This window comes from Acomys russatus, chromosome 22 (assembly GCF_903995435.1).
Source record: "Acomys russatus chromosome 22, mAcoRus1.1, whole genome shotgun sequence".
Lineage (NCBI taxonomy): Eukaryota > Metazoa > Chordata > Mammalia > Rodentia > Muridae > Acomys > Acomys russatus.
In genome coordinates, this window is record NC_067158.1 from 46,694,697 (window position 1) to 46,712,288 (window position 17,592).

Here is a 17,592-nt window from a genome sequence, read left to right on the forward strand (position 1 = left end):
AATAGGATGTCCTCCCCTCTGTCCCAGATTCCTAGTAAGCAAATTCAAAATGTCTAGATTCAAATTAGGTACGTAAATCAATACTTTAATTTATGTTATTTTACCTTGAATATTTTATTTTCTTTGTTTCCAACCAGGTAGTTCTGTTCATTTGGTTATTTCCACTAAGCCTTAATATTAAAAATTAACTATAAGCATATTTTCTTTTTATAAACACATAAATTTTATTTCAGTATACCTTACTATGTTCAATACGAATTTAATTTTACTATTATTATCTGATACTAACTGTCCATTTTTCATATCTCAATTGCCTCAGAGTATGGCAATAGGGAAAAGGAAATACATGGTGCAAACAACTTGACTGATATAAATAATGTTACATGCTGTATTGACATTTCTGACCCATTACATTTTACCCCAATATTATTTTCTGATTCATCAAGGTGTTAAATACTATAGATACATTAATAAAGATGGGATACTATTTTTACCACCAGCCGTTAAGAACTGTTAATAAAAAATCACTTCCAATAAAATCCTAATGTATAAAAACAACATTACTTAACAAAAATAAAACTAAGACAAAGGTAAGGGAGGTAGGAATGGGAGGATACAAGGGATGGGATAACAATTGAGGTGTAATATGAATAAATTAATGAAATACATTAGAATTCAAAAAAGATATAATTTATTGAAAATAGAAAGATTTGTAAGTCTCTTTTCTGTAATAAACTCCTTCCTTAAAACAACATCATCCTCTTTGTCCAGTGTTTAATTAAAGTGGATTTCATGATGAATCTAAAGGTTTCTTTGCTTCTTTCTATAAATTTTTTGTATTAGAAATATCTTTTACTCTTGTTTCCTGCTGTCTTTGAAAATATCAGCATGTCAACTGCATACATTTAACAACTCACATGGTTTGTAAGTTAACCACTGAGGCGTAATAAGTAGTTGCTTCAGGCAACACGTACATATTATACATGAACTTTACTACAGGTAATATTCTAACTAAATTCTTCTTACACCTGCACCTTCTTAGTTATTTATTCACTTATCTAACGTTTTGTCTGTGTCTTCTTCCAAACCATTAGCCTTTCACATCAATTTAATAGCAACTACATTAGTACCAGCTCAAAAACAATAACAACAAAGAAACAAAACATTTACCTGAGACAATAATCTTCTTGGTCCCATTTTGACTTGCAGACTCTCTAACTCCATTTAGTCCATGGAATATAGTAATATACTGCTAGGTCTGCACTTTTCAACTGTAATTGTGGGTCACATACAGGCAGCTTTCTGACTTAGCTGAACTCTGTACTTCTTCCACAAGATGTGTCAGAAATGAGAAAAGTCTTTGTCATATAACATGGATTAAAAAGAGAGAGCTGAACCAGGATAATGTCCATAGGGAGAAGAATATTCACAACAGTCAGTGATAGCTGGGGAGCCATGAAAGCCAGCGCAGACCTTGGTCAATGGAGGGACTCTCTACTAGGCACAGAGGTCTAAATACCAAAGCCCCATAAGAAAACCACACTTTACCTTGATATGAGTTAGGCTTCTACAGATTTATTGCAAATGTCACACTTGCTGTTATATATTTTATATAACAGCTGTTATATATTTTATATACATATTTATTACTCAGCTACACACACACATGATAAAATGTGCAACAATATATTAAAAGACATTTTTAGCTTCACTCTTTCAGTAAAAAGATTTAGAAACTAAAATTCAAGGGGCTTTCAGGAGCCCTGCCACCCATCCTTAATGTGATATATATATCCTTGTTTAGAGAAAATGACTGCACATCATAAGGAATTGACTGATTTTAGCACTAGCACAAATATACCTCATGGCAGGGTGCATTTGTAATATAAGGTGGGGAAAAAGTGTTCAAAACCTACAGAAATTGAGCGTATAATCAAAACCTAGAGAAAGGAAAAAGAAGTGGAAACTCCAAATGAAAGACCCTACTGCATATTATTGGCACAAAGTGAAAGACAACAGCATAAAGGTAAATAAAGTTGCTTTAGTCTTTGAAATATAAGAATGGACTATGCTGATAATGATATAATATATTTGAATTAATTAACAGAATAGACAAATGTCACTTGAAATTAATTCCAAATAATCAATATGGTTAGTTGGCTTTCAATGAAATGTAGCATAGCATTCCATCTTTAAAAAAATTGCCAAAGTGGGACAGAGCGGAGGACATCCAATTGGGACTCTAGGTGAGAGAAGCATGGGAAAATGAAGAAATAGAAGGATCTAGAAGGTTCTAGAAACCTACAAGAAGAACATTATGACAGACGGATCTGGGCCCAGGGGTCCGGCTCAAACTAAGGTACCAGCCAAGGACAATACATGCAGTAAACTTTGAACCCCTACCCAGATCTACCCAATGGACAGGACATTCTTCACAGTTGAGTGGAGAGTGGGGTCTGACTTTCACACAAACTCCCCTGGATGGGGAGACCTGGTGGCACTCAGACGAGGGATAGCAGGCTACCAAGAAGAGACTTGATACTCTATGAGCATATACAGGAGCAAGAGGTCCCCCTCAGTCACCGTCATAAGGGAAGGGAGTAAGGGGAAAATGAGAGGGAGAGAGAAATGGGAGGATACAAGAGATGGGATAATAATTGAGATGTAAAATGAATAAATTAATAAAATATATTTTAAAAAATTGTCAGTCTGTTCACTTTCTTACAAACAGAAGAGAAATGCCAAGAGCAAAATTTTGTCACTGTTCATGGATAATTCACATAAAGTTTAATTCAGTCAGGTGACCAAAGCCATAATCAATGTTAATGTTAAGTTGATGCTTCAGAAATAATGAAGTACAATAATTCTCCCTTATAATCTTTCTCCAACATCCTTGTTTTTAAACATGAGAAAATCAACTTTGATTTTTGTAAATTTCACTATAATAAACATAAAAGAAACCTTAACTTTGTTGCACCTTTCAAAGTATCAAGTTCATGAAAACGAGCAAACAGTAGCTGTTGAGTGGTATGGCACTAATAGCAGGCACTGTAGAAGGAGCCCACGATAGAAAATGGCATGGCACTCTTTAAAATCTCTGGTAACAGTGGACATAATGTATTAATTATGTAACAACTTTTTTAAATTGTAAAAAAAAATAAACCATACTATTATTGAATGTTGAGTGTGAGAAGCAGATGTATGCCAAAAAACAATTCCACTTTCTGATGAGCCTGAAATTTCTCCAGAGTAAAGCCCACTTAAAAATCTGTCAAAGCAAGAGACCCCCTTTTGGTAATTTATAATACGGCGCTCTCTGTAGAATTGCATAATTAAAGAATAAATTTGAAAGTCTTAGATCACTTCTCAACTTGACACATCCAGTTTCAAGAGCGTGCATGAAGAAGGACTGCATAAATCACATTGATGGATGGCTGACAGGAATTCAAGAAGTTGATTTATCATGATTTCCAGATTAATCTTTTGACAAATGCATACTGTGATTTCATAATTCTCATTCCAAAATAAACATATGGTTTGAAAATTCCTTTAAAATAGCATCTGCACGTCTACTCCTGGCTTTTTAAGGCTTGTCCTTTTGCAATTCCTATCTGGAACCTGTTTCTTATGTCTACATGACATAATCCTTCTCTTTCAGGCAAGCTGTCTACTCATTTCTTTAAAATGCAAAAACCGGTAAAAAAGAAAATCTAAGATAGATAGTTTTCCTTAGTAAACTTTTAGCAGGACAGTAATTCTCCTGAAATGTTCCCTCATTTGCTGTCATTGCTGGCGTTCTGTCCTTCTGTATCTTTTCCCAAAGTTCAGTATGCAAAGTGATTCATAGGCATTTCTACAAATATATAGTCTGGAATAACATTTATTTTTTTTATGCATGCAGCATTCTTTTTTCCAACCTTTCCAATGTCTTCCCAAACTACTACACGAAATTACTAATCTTAAATAACAACCCACTAATAGTAAAGATGGAAAGAACAAAGTAGAAAATCCATCTGTGTATTTCAGGTTATGAACCTGAGACTGTTGTGGCAGTGTTTCTGGGCATTGCCTCCACAAGATTGACTGGATATTGTTGTATGGAACTACTGGATTAGGTAAATACTAAAAGGTGAAACGAAGCAGCAAGGAGAGAACTGGCCACTTGGGTGCTATGCAATGGCACAAAATATGGCCAAAATATTTAGATTTTTAGTCTTCCCATTTATGTTCTTAGGGTTCATATTTTTGTTCCTTTTCTCAAGTTCACATGAATTTACATGAAATGGTCACCTTCATAATTATGCTGAATTCTCAAAATGCTCTCATATATGTATATATATATATACATATATAGTCTAAATAGGTGGAGACCTTTAGAATTCATACCTCTTAAGATCCTAAATTCTCATATTTGTGTTTAAAATATTTTCCAATTTAGACAGTTTCATGCAAAGATTGCATTTTGTGATGACTAGAAACAGATTAAACAATGATAAACTAAAATATGTGTCATTTATTGTTTTAATTTAAATTGATTTTCTTTGTTAATTACCTAATTTGTAGTTTAATTAAAGTACTGTTATATACTGAGATGTTTATTTCACTCTAAAATCCGTATTTTAAAATCTTAACTCTAAATATACTGACAGTATGACATAGGGCCTTTGGAACATGTTTACTTAAAGGGAATAAAGTTTCCCTACTGAAGAACTCTTCTAACAGGGACCCAAGATTCTTTCTTGTTTCTTTACTAACATGTGGTTACATTTCAAATAAAAAGAAGTGTTGAGTCCTGAAAAATATGTTGTCACTCCGATCTTAGCATCTTAGCCTTCCAGCATTATTAAGAGACTTGATACCCTATGAGAATATATAGGGGGACGTAATCCCCCTCAGGAACAGTCATAGGGGAGGGGAATAATGGGAAAATGGGGGCGGAGGAATGGGAGGATACAAGGGATGGGATAAACATTGAGATGTAACAAGAATAAATTAATAAAAAAAAATCTATTCTTTATAAACTACCTCATCATTGGTTCTTTATTGTAGAAAAATATATCCTATTTGTATATGGTGTACCACTTAATATATAATGTTTCAGGACATATGGTGCAAAGTAAGGCACATCAACATAAAGTAATATTTTACCCTTTTAAAATGGATATTTAAACAGAAAATTTAAAGCCACTAGTAAATATAAAATATATCCGAAAAAGGCTCAAATATATAACTTGGATTTAGTATTTGTATTTAAAATACAACACTTTTATGATAACAATGGCAAATAGCTGTGGATTATTGAAAACATTCATTTAAAAAAAAATCACTAGATGTTAGATTTGTCTTGGGAAATAGGCATTAGATTGTGTACTCTACAAGATACTGAAATTTGAATCTTCTTTCTCACAAAGAATGATTCGATTCAGAAGCAAGTCTGAGCTGGTCTGACAGGAAAACAAAACAAACTCAAATTTCATTAGTCTTTTTCTCTGTCAAGCGTATTCTGTTATTTCAGAAGTATGAATTTCTTGTGCCTTCTAAAGTTCATGTGTGGATGCCCTGGTGTCCATTTGTAATGTTTCATGAGTTCCACCAATCAAACAAAGCTAAACAAGTTCATGAAGGAAGTAAACTAAGAGGACATGATTTGAGTTCTTACATAAAGTGGGTTAGGTCCCAGAAGACTCAGAGGGAAGACCAAACCACAGGGCAGCAGTCTGCAAGACAGGAAGATGTTTCACCAATGGAAGATAATGTTTGCTCCACAACGGTGAGAAAATCGGTATCCATTTTAATGCCTCCATTTTATCTTATTCTTTATGCCTCCTAAGATTTCTAATCCACTGATTATTACTGCTGGATGCCAAAAATTATCTTCTTACTTTCTGTTTCCACATAATTCATTTGATATTTGTATATGTTTCAGGAATTTCCCCATTTCATCCAGGTAATCTAATTTGGTGGCATGTACTTGTTTGTCATAGTCTGTAGCAATCCTTTCCAGGTTTATAGTCTCATGTTGTTACTTATTCACTTGATCCTTCTCTTTTTAGTCTCTTTCCCTAAAGCTTTGTAAATATTTTTTATTCTCTTTATTAGCCAATTACTGGGTCCATCGATTTGCTCTGTTTTGTGCTAATGTATCTTTATCTCCCCTCTGGTTTGCGTTGTTTCCTTCTGTTGCCTCCGGTTTTAGTGTAGTCTTCCTTCTCTCCTTCATGAAGATGTTATTTGATTTATAACAACAAATTTTCATTTTGCCAACAGCTTTCAATACATCCGATAATTATTTTCTTGAAAGAAAACTTTTATTTTATTTTTTTCTATAGGAGTGCTTTGTTTTCACATACTTTTTTCTAGGCTTTCTATTTTACTGTTTTCTAGTTTTATTTCATAGTGTTTGGAAGAGAAATTTTCATCTATTAAAATGCACGGAGTTATATTGTGAACTAAGATATGATCTCCCCAGGAAATTGCTATACGTGCAAGTAGTAAATTATGCATCCTCTTATTATTGAATGAATATTCAATATATTTCTTAGTTCCAATTGGTCTAAACGGTTGTTCAGGCCTCTATTTCTTTACTGTTTCCTGCCTGTTTGTTTTTTTTTTTTTTTCTATTACTAAAGGTATAATATTAGGATATACTGATATTATTGTAAATACATTTTTTTTCTAAAATCTTGTCAAGTTTGCACAATATACCTTGCTTTTATTACTTGGCCTATACATGTTCATTATTATTCTTAAAAATATTTAACCAGCAGAAAATACTTTCATATCTGTTGTGACAGTTTTTAAAACGAACAAAGCAATTACAGAGCAGACATAGTCACATTCATATATAGACACATACAGACAAAACACACAGAAGACACAGTTACACACAAGAACAGACTTAGACAGATATAGATATAGAGAGATTCATAAGACAGCTCTCCTCAGACTCTGACTTACAGACATACAGCCAGAGGGCAGAAGACATAGGAAGCATGTAGGAGAGAATTCGAACCCAGGCTCATTCTTGATTAAATGACCAAAAACTATATATTTTTGATACTAAGATAACTACTAGTGCCTGATAGTATATTCATGAAATGTCATTCGTGTTTGACTTTATTGCAAACTATGTGTGCTCATACATCAAAATGAATGTCTTATAAGGAAGAGATATATGTCCCATCCTTGGTCATCTCATCAAATTACATGTGTAAATGAGACATATAAAGTTATTACTGATAAGAAAGGAGCTCTATTACCATTTCGTTGTCTCCCAATATTTTCACCTCTTATTTTCATTTTATTTTTTATTAGTATTTATATTTTTGTCGTTGTAATGCCTGTAAAGTTATTTTTCTCCTTGATTTAAAAAGAATTGCACAAAATAAACTAAGGTTACTAGAACACATTTTGATTTGCATGCAAGGTGCGGCCTGTGTGTGTGTGTGTATACACACAATTTTCCAAACAACACTATACAGTATTTTTATCTTGCTACCTTTTAATCTATGGAATATTTGAGAGTATAGACTTGTAATCACTTTACAATAGTGCTTTATGTCCTATAAGATAAATATCATGGAATAAGAAACCAAAATTATATATTAATAATTTTCATAATTCCTCTGTGTTTATATATGTATAATTATGTATTCACATGCCTAGTCCTATTTTGTTTTTAATTACAATTTTACAAAAAATGTTTACAGACATTTTTGCATATAAATTTATATTATTACAGATATATATAATAAATTACCTACAGCAAGAAGAACTATGAATAATCAGGAATTATATATATGTTATATTCATAATGTTTTGGCTACTTGTATTTGGTGATTTGAAGAAAACATCTTTCCTATCTAGGTGAGTCTAAAATTATGAATATAAATTAATATCTATCATATCTCATCATTATCAACTTAAAACATCTATCTAGACCTAAAAACACCTTAACCCCTAAACAACTAAGCTTAGTTGGAAAACTAAACTTTTTTAATCCTTACATTTTAAATAAAATGACTCCCTCCGCCTCCGTTTATTGCAGATGTAAGTTCTGTGTGTGAAAGGGACCCACTTTTTTATTCAGGCATGCAATTGTTATTTGAAGTGCTACTAATCAATACTATAATAGGAAGAATACTATGTCATACTGTACAAATTATAATTTAAAATCAGCATCTATCTATTTAAATCACTGGATTCCTATGCATATATATAAATACAAGAAAAAAGAAGAAATGCAAAATGGAAATAGAATTATATTTTAATAAACTGATTTTTTTTTATTCAGTTGCTTAGTCAATCAAGAACATATAAGTGACATAACATTTTCTCAAATCCTGTTCACTCAGGATGAGGTAAATTTCATGTGAATCAATGGCAAACATTTGATTATAGAACACATTAATTTTTTCTAAGAATCGCTATATGTTGAATATGTCTTGGGAAGTTGGCATTTGATTGGACACTCTGCTATATATTGAAATTTCAATCTCTTTCTCAAAGAGAATGATTAGACTCAGCAGCAGGTCTGATTTCTGTCCTACAATTTTCGTGAAACTCTCAATATTCACATACATACAAACAAAATAAAAACCCCACTGTGTTGTTTCAGATTAATAGAATGGTTGAAACTGTCTTTTTCAGTGTTAATTGTGATATGCTCCATCGCTAATGAAATGAAATGCCACCTAACCGAATTCCAGAGTCTTACATTCCAAAGCACCTATTATGCACGGTATTGACAAGGCAGGAAATGTACTTGAACTTAGCCTCGAGGAACAAGGAAGGAATTTTCTCACAGCTGCACAGCACTCTAATGAGCTGCTGAACTCCATGCTGACTCCAGTTACTACCAGAATTTGAAACCAGGAATCACTTACCTCTGCTGAAAATAAAAATTGCTGAAGACTGACTACAACAAAATTGGCTTGTCTTTTAATACATGATTATAAAATCTTAAAAGATGGATTATTTATAAAAGTAATAGAATAATAATTATGAAAATATATTTGTTCATGTTACTATGTACCATGCATTTGCATTTATATTTAAGTATTTAAAATTGTATAACTCACCAGAATATTGAAATATGAATATTATGTTGTTATCAGAACACAACAAAATGCACATCAATCTTTCACTGTATTTCTGATGCAAATATAAAGTGATGAAGGACTTTTTGAGTTAGTATGTGTGTTCTCCCAACACTCATTTCTGAATGGGATGGTATATAGAAATACTACTTCAAAGGTAACTGGGTCATTAAAGGAGACACCTCAAGATAGAACTGATTCTTGTGTCATATAAAGCAAAGAAACAAACAAACAAATTCAAAATGCAAGAGATATTGCTTTGGATTATTATTTGTGAAGATACAAAGAAAGGCATCTGAAATTCATAATGAAGCGTCACCAGATACCAACTTTAATGACACTTGGATATTAATCTTTCTTGCATTCAAGACATCTTGAAGTAAATGTTTGTTGTATGACTCATTCGTATAGGTGTATGGTATTTTTCTCAAAGAAGCCTGAGCTCTCAAAGATAAGAATTACTGATTGTTATTTAAATGTGCATGTTTCTTAATGTATGTGTCCACATGTGAGTACATTGTAAAGATCATGAGTATATGAGGTCATTGTAGAAATACACCTTTTATAGTTATTATATTTCTTGACCATTAATACATTGAAATGAAAAATAAAGAATGTAGAAAATATTTTTTTATGACTGCCTTTGTTTATTCTGGTGTAACTGTCATCTTACTTTCCAAGTAAAAAGTTGGATAATCATGATTTTCTTATCTTTATTTTTTTTTCTTACAATGCCATTTTTTCATTTTCTCATGCCTTAACTCATGAGTAATTGGGTCTTCTTTACTGCTCCAAATACCTGAGCTAATTGAGTCAGTATGTGTATATGTTTATTTTAGCTTATAATGTTGGAGGCTTCAATCAGTTCTGGGTGAACTGATTGCTCTTAGGTTGGTGGTATGACAGAATAGCATGGAGGAAATACAATGTCTCAATATCCTCTTCAAGGACATACTTCCATTGGCCTAACTTCCTTACAACAATCCTCAGGCACTAAATATGTTACTACATTTTACTAACACTAATGGCTGAACCAACTTGTCAATACATGGGCCTTTAGAGGTTATTTAAGACACAAACTATAATTCCAGAATGATGATTTCTTACTTAGTTCATTTTATATTATTATATCAGAAATATATATAGATAAAATTCCTTATATAGATAGCTTTATCAAGTCCATGTTTCTTATTTTCATAGGAAATATACCATATGCATTTTAGGTAATTAAGATGATATATGATTTACTCCCTATTGAGAGTTATAAGTCTATCTTTTTATTTACTAGATAAACAACTACAAATCAGTGACTGTCAGCTAGTGAGACATACTATATGTTCTTTATTATTATTGCTTTATGTGACAGAATTACAATAGAGACATTTTGTTAATATAGTTGGAGTATGTTGAGCTTCTCAAAGTATTGACACTTTCAGTCACATTTCAAAACCTGTACTAGTTAAAACATTTAGTATCAATCTCAAACTGCCCACAATGTGTTGGTGTCACATTAAGGGAGATAATAAATCAATGACTTCCTCTTGTAGAGTACCCAAGAGTGAGTCCAGACTGAATTCTCTAATTCATTTTCCCTGTGTTTTTCATCATCTCCTGTCTGTAATTTTTCTGTTGTATAATTAAGAATCTGTGCTTTCTTGAAAGCTGTCTGGCTTGTCTGTCCCTGTGTGTGTGTGTGTGTGTGTGTGTGTGTGTGTGTGTGTGTGTGTGTGTGTCTGTCCCCAACTAGGAGCTTATGTCCCCTATGTATGAAAAAACAAAAATCACAACAGGAGATGGAATGAGGGATAATCTAGAAACCCTATTGATCCAACTGATCTTTATTGAACCAAAAAAATATATCAAAAGTTATTAAGCAATATCTATATGTGGTTTTTAGCATCTGTGGCAGAAATTTGTTCTATGAAGCCATTGGTCACTATTCATCCAATTTTGCTTTGGACAGATGGCCACCATGTCACACAAGCATTCATACATCCATTGCTCTCTGAATCAGTGCCATGGGATACTGTGCCTACTTAGATTGCAACTATGTATTATCTTATGTTGTAATAATTGATTACATGAGAATGCCAACTCAAGTAATTGGGTGTTACGCTGTTCTCTTAAATGCTGGTTAAAAAACAGGCTAAAGTAAATATCATAAGAGTCTTAAGTGGTAACTCCAAGGTGTATCATTACCTTTGGCTATGAGGTCCAGAAAATTTTGTAGTCTCTTTATAGATAAGAGAAAATTTAATGATAATATATTATGACAGAAAGCAATATTTAAATAATAAAACTATCTTCAGTTTTAGCAATGATGAGGGAGCCTTGGGCTATATAAGAATAATCATAAAACTTAACAGATATAAAAGACCATCTCTAAGCAATTTTAATAATTAATTTATGGGAGAAAAATATTTCTTATTCTATGTAATTTGTTCACATTTGTAAGAATATCAACAATTTTATATTTATAACCTGTCACTAATTAAGAGTGTGTTTTCATTAAGTAAGTATAATGGGCTAATTATTGATAAAACGTGCTTTTAAAATAATATTTAAAGTGTCAAAACGTCAAAACTGTTAACTTTGTGTAGCACCAAAAAGCTACTAATGATATTTTCAAAGAACATGGAGTAGATTATTTAAAAAATCTAAGCAAGTAAAAAGAATCACAGTTATATAACAACTCCTTCTTCTACCTGATTTCCTTTCCCTAGACCTCTGACAACTGCAGTCCTCTCCCTGCCCCTGTCAAACTACAGCCTATCTGTCTCATCTGAATAGCCTAAATCACTTTCCTCTGTGACTCCACAGGGGCTCTCCACCAAGGGCAGTGAGCAAACTGCTGCAGCCAGCACTAAAGCTCCTGTCAGGCACCAGAGTTCATGTCTGAGACAATCCCCCACTATCTCCACTCCCTTTCTCATGTGGAGAATGAACTGTCTATGGGCTACAACTGAACAAGAGGTCTAGGCTCTCTGCTTGCAGTGCCCTGGTTGATGCATCAGTTTGTGCAGGCCCCTTTGGTCCAGATCTACCATGCTTGATAGTCTCCTTGTAGAAAAAGTGATTCTTAAATTGTTAGAAGGTGTAGTTGATGAGATAGAGCTATTTCACTAAATATTCTTTAATAAGTATTCAGCAATTGAAATATTAACTCTATCCAAAATGACCTTCAACCATTTATCAAAAAGAATATTTGACTAAATATTTAGGCATCATTACCTAACCATACAGACATATAAAATGCATCATAATATGGTCCATTAAATATATATGAGGGAAATATGCAACATAAGGTGTTCAGCATCCATGGACAATTAATGGAAGAGCTTTGTTTGAAAGCTAAGTCATCTGGCACGTCTCGTGCAAGAAAAAAGAATTTCATTGCATCATTCTCTTCCTAAGCACAATGTAGTTTTATAGTTACTGAATATTGAGTAAACATAAATTCTTATTTAGTTAATTTTCTATTATGTCTGAAATTAAATAAAACATGTATGCTGACAATGTGAATGCCTTACACCGAAAACTTAATACTATCATTTTTATATAATCTTGCAATTTTGGAAGATTTATGCTGGAATAGGATGACAAGTTATGATTTAAACTAGGAAATTAAAATGTAGACACATTTCCAGAACAAACTTAGAAGCTTTCAGGGTCATAAAGGGTCATAAACTGTTTCACTGTATTTCTATAAGAATCAACAGACAGAGGCACAAAGGCCACTTTGGTTAACCGATGTGCTTCAACAGGAGCTCAGATGCTTACTTGAGAGGAAACACATCCCAAACTTCATGCCGCTGATCCCTGACACTTGAAGGGATTGTCTAGGTGATCACGCTCTCCTATAATATGGTGAGAGAGAATTTTCCTTTCCTTGGTCTCAGGTTTTCATCTAAAAGATTTCTATCATGGTCATGCTTCTGACAGTTTGCTTGCCTTGCTGACTGTGGGAGCCAGGCTCGACTGGGCTGCATGCCTGTCTTGCTGTTGCATGTCCTGTTTTTAGCAGCTTCCATGCCTGGGCTTATGATGGTTAGCTAGTCATGGTTACCACTCTGAGAACACACATCTCCCTTCCTTGGGACTTTCCCTCGTGTGCGCAATCACCTCTTGAGGGATTTCACCTGCAAGTAGCAGTCCTGCTTTTCTGCCTATAAAAAGGCTCTTTGGATGCTGAGTAAAGGCTGCCATTGCTCTCTTAGCACGAAGGACCCGCTGTTTTATTGTGTGTTAAATCTGCAGTCGCTTGCCCTTGACTCGGTACTGCCGTGGCACAGGCACCACAGAAGACATCTATTTTTACAATGTAATGATGTAATGTTCACATTTACTTTTGATGTGATGTTATATGTATGGGGTTGCTATTCTTTCTATACCAACTAAGTTTTTCTCAAACCGATAGAGCAGTCTCTCTTGTTAAACTCCATGTGTGAACGACTGCATAAATGTACCTGTTTTTGAGAGCATTTTTTATAAGATATGTCCTGCTATGTTCAAGTCAGATTTATCTTCGTAAAAGAACAAAAGTAATAATCAAACTTTTGCATGCTGACTCTAGTCTACTGTTAATTGCTTCTAACTTGGTTGACGTGCTAGAATTTTGTGAGTTCTTTTTAAACTGAGTGCTTGCTTACAATATTTTCGCGCTTCAACTTGATTTTCACTGGTTTATCTTGATTCCTTCCCTCAAGAAAGAATCTAATGGAAGCAAGAATGTAACATTGCAAAATAAGATTAGTTGTATAGTAGTCAAATACACTGATAAAGTGTAATATTTCTGTATGAAAGAAGAATCTATAAGACTGAGGAGATAGTTCAGTGGGTACAAGCTCTTGCTGTGAAATAATGGAAGTCTGAGTTTAAATATCCAGGACCCATGTACAAAACAGGGCATATTATCTATATACCAGGTCTCAGGATATAAGGGAAAGGACAAGAGGGCTGCTGGGCCTTCCCCACTGTCAGTCTATATCACAGTACATTAACAGGTCCTGTTTGGAGAGATAAAGGTAGAGAAAGTGATAGAGATGAACACTTGACCTCTTTCTCTTGACTCTGCAAATACATGGACAGACGGACACACACACACACACACACACACACACACACACACACACACGCACGCACATGCATACACACACTCCTAAAGCATGCACACACACTCCTAAATAATTATCCACACTAAGTAGAAGGTACAGTCCAAGCATAAAGTCAGTTTCAGATCCAAAAATGAAAGAAAAAGGCAAGACTAACCCCAAATAGAACTGCTTTCATGTAGAATTCTGTAAATTCAGAAGGCACATAAACATAGAGTTTAAACTTAGATATGTATAAAATAATGAAAATAATTAAAATTGATTGACAAAGAAAGTGAACAGAGCTTTCTATAGCTCATAAGCAACAATAAAATTATAAACCATAAAAGATCAACAACCCTACTCTGACAAAGGGCTAGTATCCAAACTTTATAAAGAACTCAAGAAATTGTACACTACCAAACCAAACAATCCATAAAAAGTGGGGTACAGACTAAACAGAAAATTCTCAACAGAGGAATATTGGCTGAGGACCACTTAAAAATATTCAACATCCCTAGTTATCTGGGAAATGCAACTCAAAATTACTCTGAAATTCCATCTCACACCTATCTGAATGGCTAAGATAAAAAACTCATGTGACAGCACATGCTGGCAAGGAAGTGGAGAAAGGAGAACACTCTTCCATTACTAGTGTGAGTGCAAACTTTCACAACTACTTTGGAAAATAATATGGAAGTATGAATAACTCTACCTCAGTACCCAGCCATATGACTTCTGGGAATATACCTGAAAGATGCTCCACAGTATAAGGACATTTGCTCAACTATGTTCAAAGAAGCTTTATTCATAATAGCTGGAAAGAACCTAGATGTCCATCCATCGAAATGGATAAAGAAACTGTGGTACATTTACACAATTGAATACTATTCAGTATTAACAACAAGGAAATCTTGACATTTGCAGGCAAATGGATGGATATAGAAACAATCATCCTGAGTGAAGTAACCCAGACCCAGAAAGACACATATGGTATATGCTCAGTCATAAGTGGATATTAGCCACACAATACAGGATAACTAACTACAACACAGAGTTGAAACATGATCCAAGGACCATGTATGATGTGGACATAATTCCTATGCTCAGGTGTAGTAGCAGAGTCTCCTTGTGGAACCACATGTGGAGAGTAGGGACTTCCTCAGAGATGTGCTCTGGCCACCAAACTTACATCACTTCCCCATGGCAGCACAGGCTTGCCAGGATACAAAGCAAGTGGTTGCAGGTAGTACATATGAGACTTGATAGGCAGAAATCAGATGTTAGGAGAAGAGGACTCCCCTTTCTGAGGACTAAAGGAGGGAGGGAGAGAGGATGAGGATGGGAGGGAGATCCGGAGGTTATAAGGGACGGGATACAATCTAGATGTGAAGAATTTGAACTGCAGAACAAGCAGGTAACTTATGCTGCTAATCCCACTATATAGGAATAACTCTGAGACTGGCTGTGACATGAAGGTCTAGGCATAGACAGTGCTTCTTGTTGGCTACAGAACACCTATGAATTACTATTAGATGCCATTCTTCATATGGCATGAATGAAGATTTACAGATGTCTTCGTTCTGCTCATACTAAGCAGAAAACCAGCCTTAATTGTTCTGTGCATCGTGCATACCTTATACACTTATAATTTTAGGACTGGATAATGCTTGTGAGAAATTATGTGCTTTAAGAACAAAAGAACCGGACACTGATATTAGATCAGACCTGACAGGATTCATTCCTCTCAGTATGCTGGACATTGACATCCTGCATCCTTCATGTTCCAATACCAAGTGCTTCAACTACTGTTCCTCATCAGAACAAGAAAACTTCGAGGAAACTTTCTAAGAAAGCTTCCAATCCCAATTGGTCCAACCTTTCAGACTATCTCAGCGGGACTCTAATTAAATATGGATTTTCTCAAGAATTAGAAACTGGACTACAAATGTGATTCCTAGCTTTTTAAACCATTTCCCAAATTTTATTTGGCCTCCTAAAAAGGTATTACTGATTCCAAAGCAGCCTGGAAGAAATCTTAAGAGAATGATACCCAATTACTATAAAGGCAGTCAGGTATGTTTTTGGTTGCTCTCTTGGGCTATAGAGGATTATTATCAAGTTGAGTTGGTTACAAATTATTATTGCTCTTCTCTAGAGAGAAAACAAGGTTAGACTCAGTGATATCTCTCTTTTCCTTTACCTTACAGTCTTAGGTTTGGAGATAGCAGTTGAAAAGAAAGAAGAGAGAATATAGAAATATATAGGGAAGATGGAATAAAAAGTAGATGAGTGAATCTATTACTCAACTTAATGCCTCAATCGTCACTCACAAGGTTATTTTTAATTCACTGGTATAGAATTTTGTATATAAATTCTAGATACAGTGACATAAAATTCAAATGTACGATTATTCTTCACCATAATATGTATATATATATATATATATATATATATATATATATATATATATATATATATATATATTTCTACTCTAATATGAGGTATTGCACACATATAACTCAATTATAATACAAAATTTAATTCAAAACTTTGAATGTGCTATTGCAGGCTATTTAGGATAAATAAATTATACAAATTGATTATTAGCTGATCAGATCATGGACATGTCAATTGCTAGTCTACTTTTATTACAAGAATATACATCTTAGGTGTGGTAAATACGTATGATTCTATAGAAAGACAAGGTAGGATAGTCAGATACAGTCTTCAAAAATATCAGAGACATGCAGAATATGGAATTTAAAATGCATTTATTATTTTAAAGATTCACTGACAACGAGATAGGTTAACTCCTGGCAACACCCAGCCTACCTCAAAGAGGATGATGAGCACCAAAAAAGCTCCTTATGGAGATGGCTTCAAATGTGGAAAACCAGCCACTGGACAAAATTTTATTGTTTCTACTACAGACAGAATTCTGCCTAAAAAATGGCAAATTTGAATGCAGGCAGAGTTGACAACAAAACTCTGCAAAGACAGGGTAAGCAAGTCCTCAATAGTTCCTGCCTCTCAAATATGTCTGTCAGATATATTGGGCCAGAAGGCTGAAGAAGATGCTCCAACACTATAGAGAGTTTTGGGTGACCATTCAGGTAGCAAACTGTCTCTGTCATCTTCTCATTTGGAAAGCTACTAACCTTCCACTCCTGGCAAACTCAGGTAATCAAGTGTATTCCTTCGCAAGTCTCTAATGGAGTTGAAGAACAGGCAGCTCAGTTTTACAATGAAGTTTAGTTGTTTAGGGGTGAAGATGTTTTTAGGTCTAGATAGATGTCTTAATTGATGATGAGAAGATGTGATGGGGATTGATTTACATTGAGAATTTTAGATGCACCAAGATAGGGAAGATGTTTTCTTCATGGCTATGAAATACACACAGC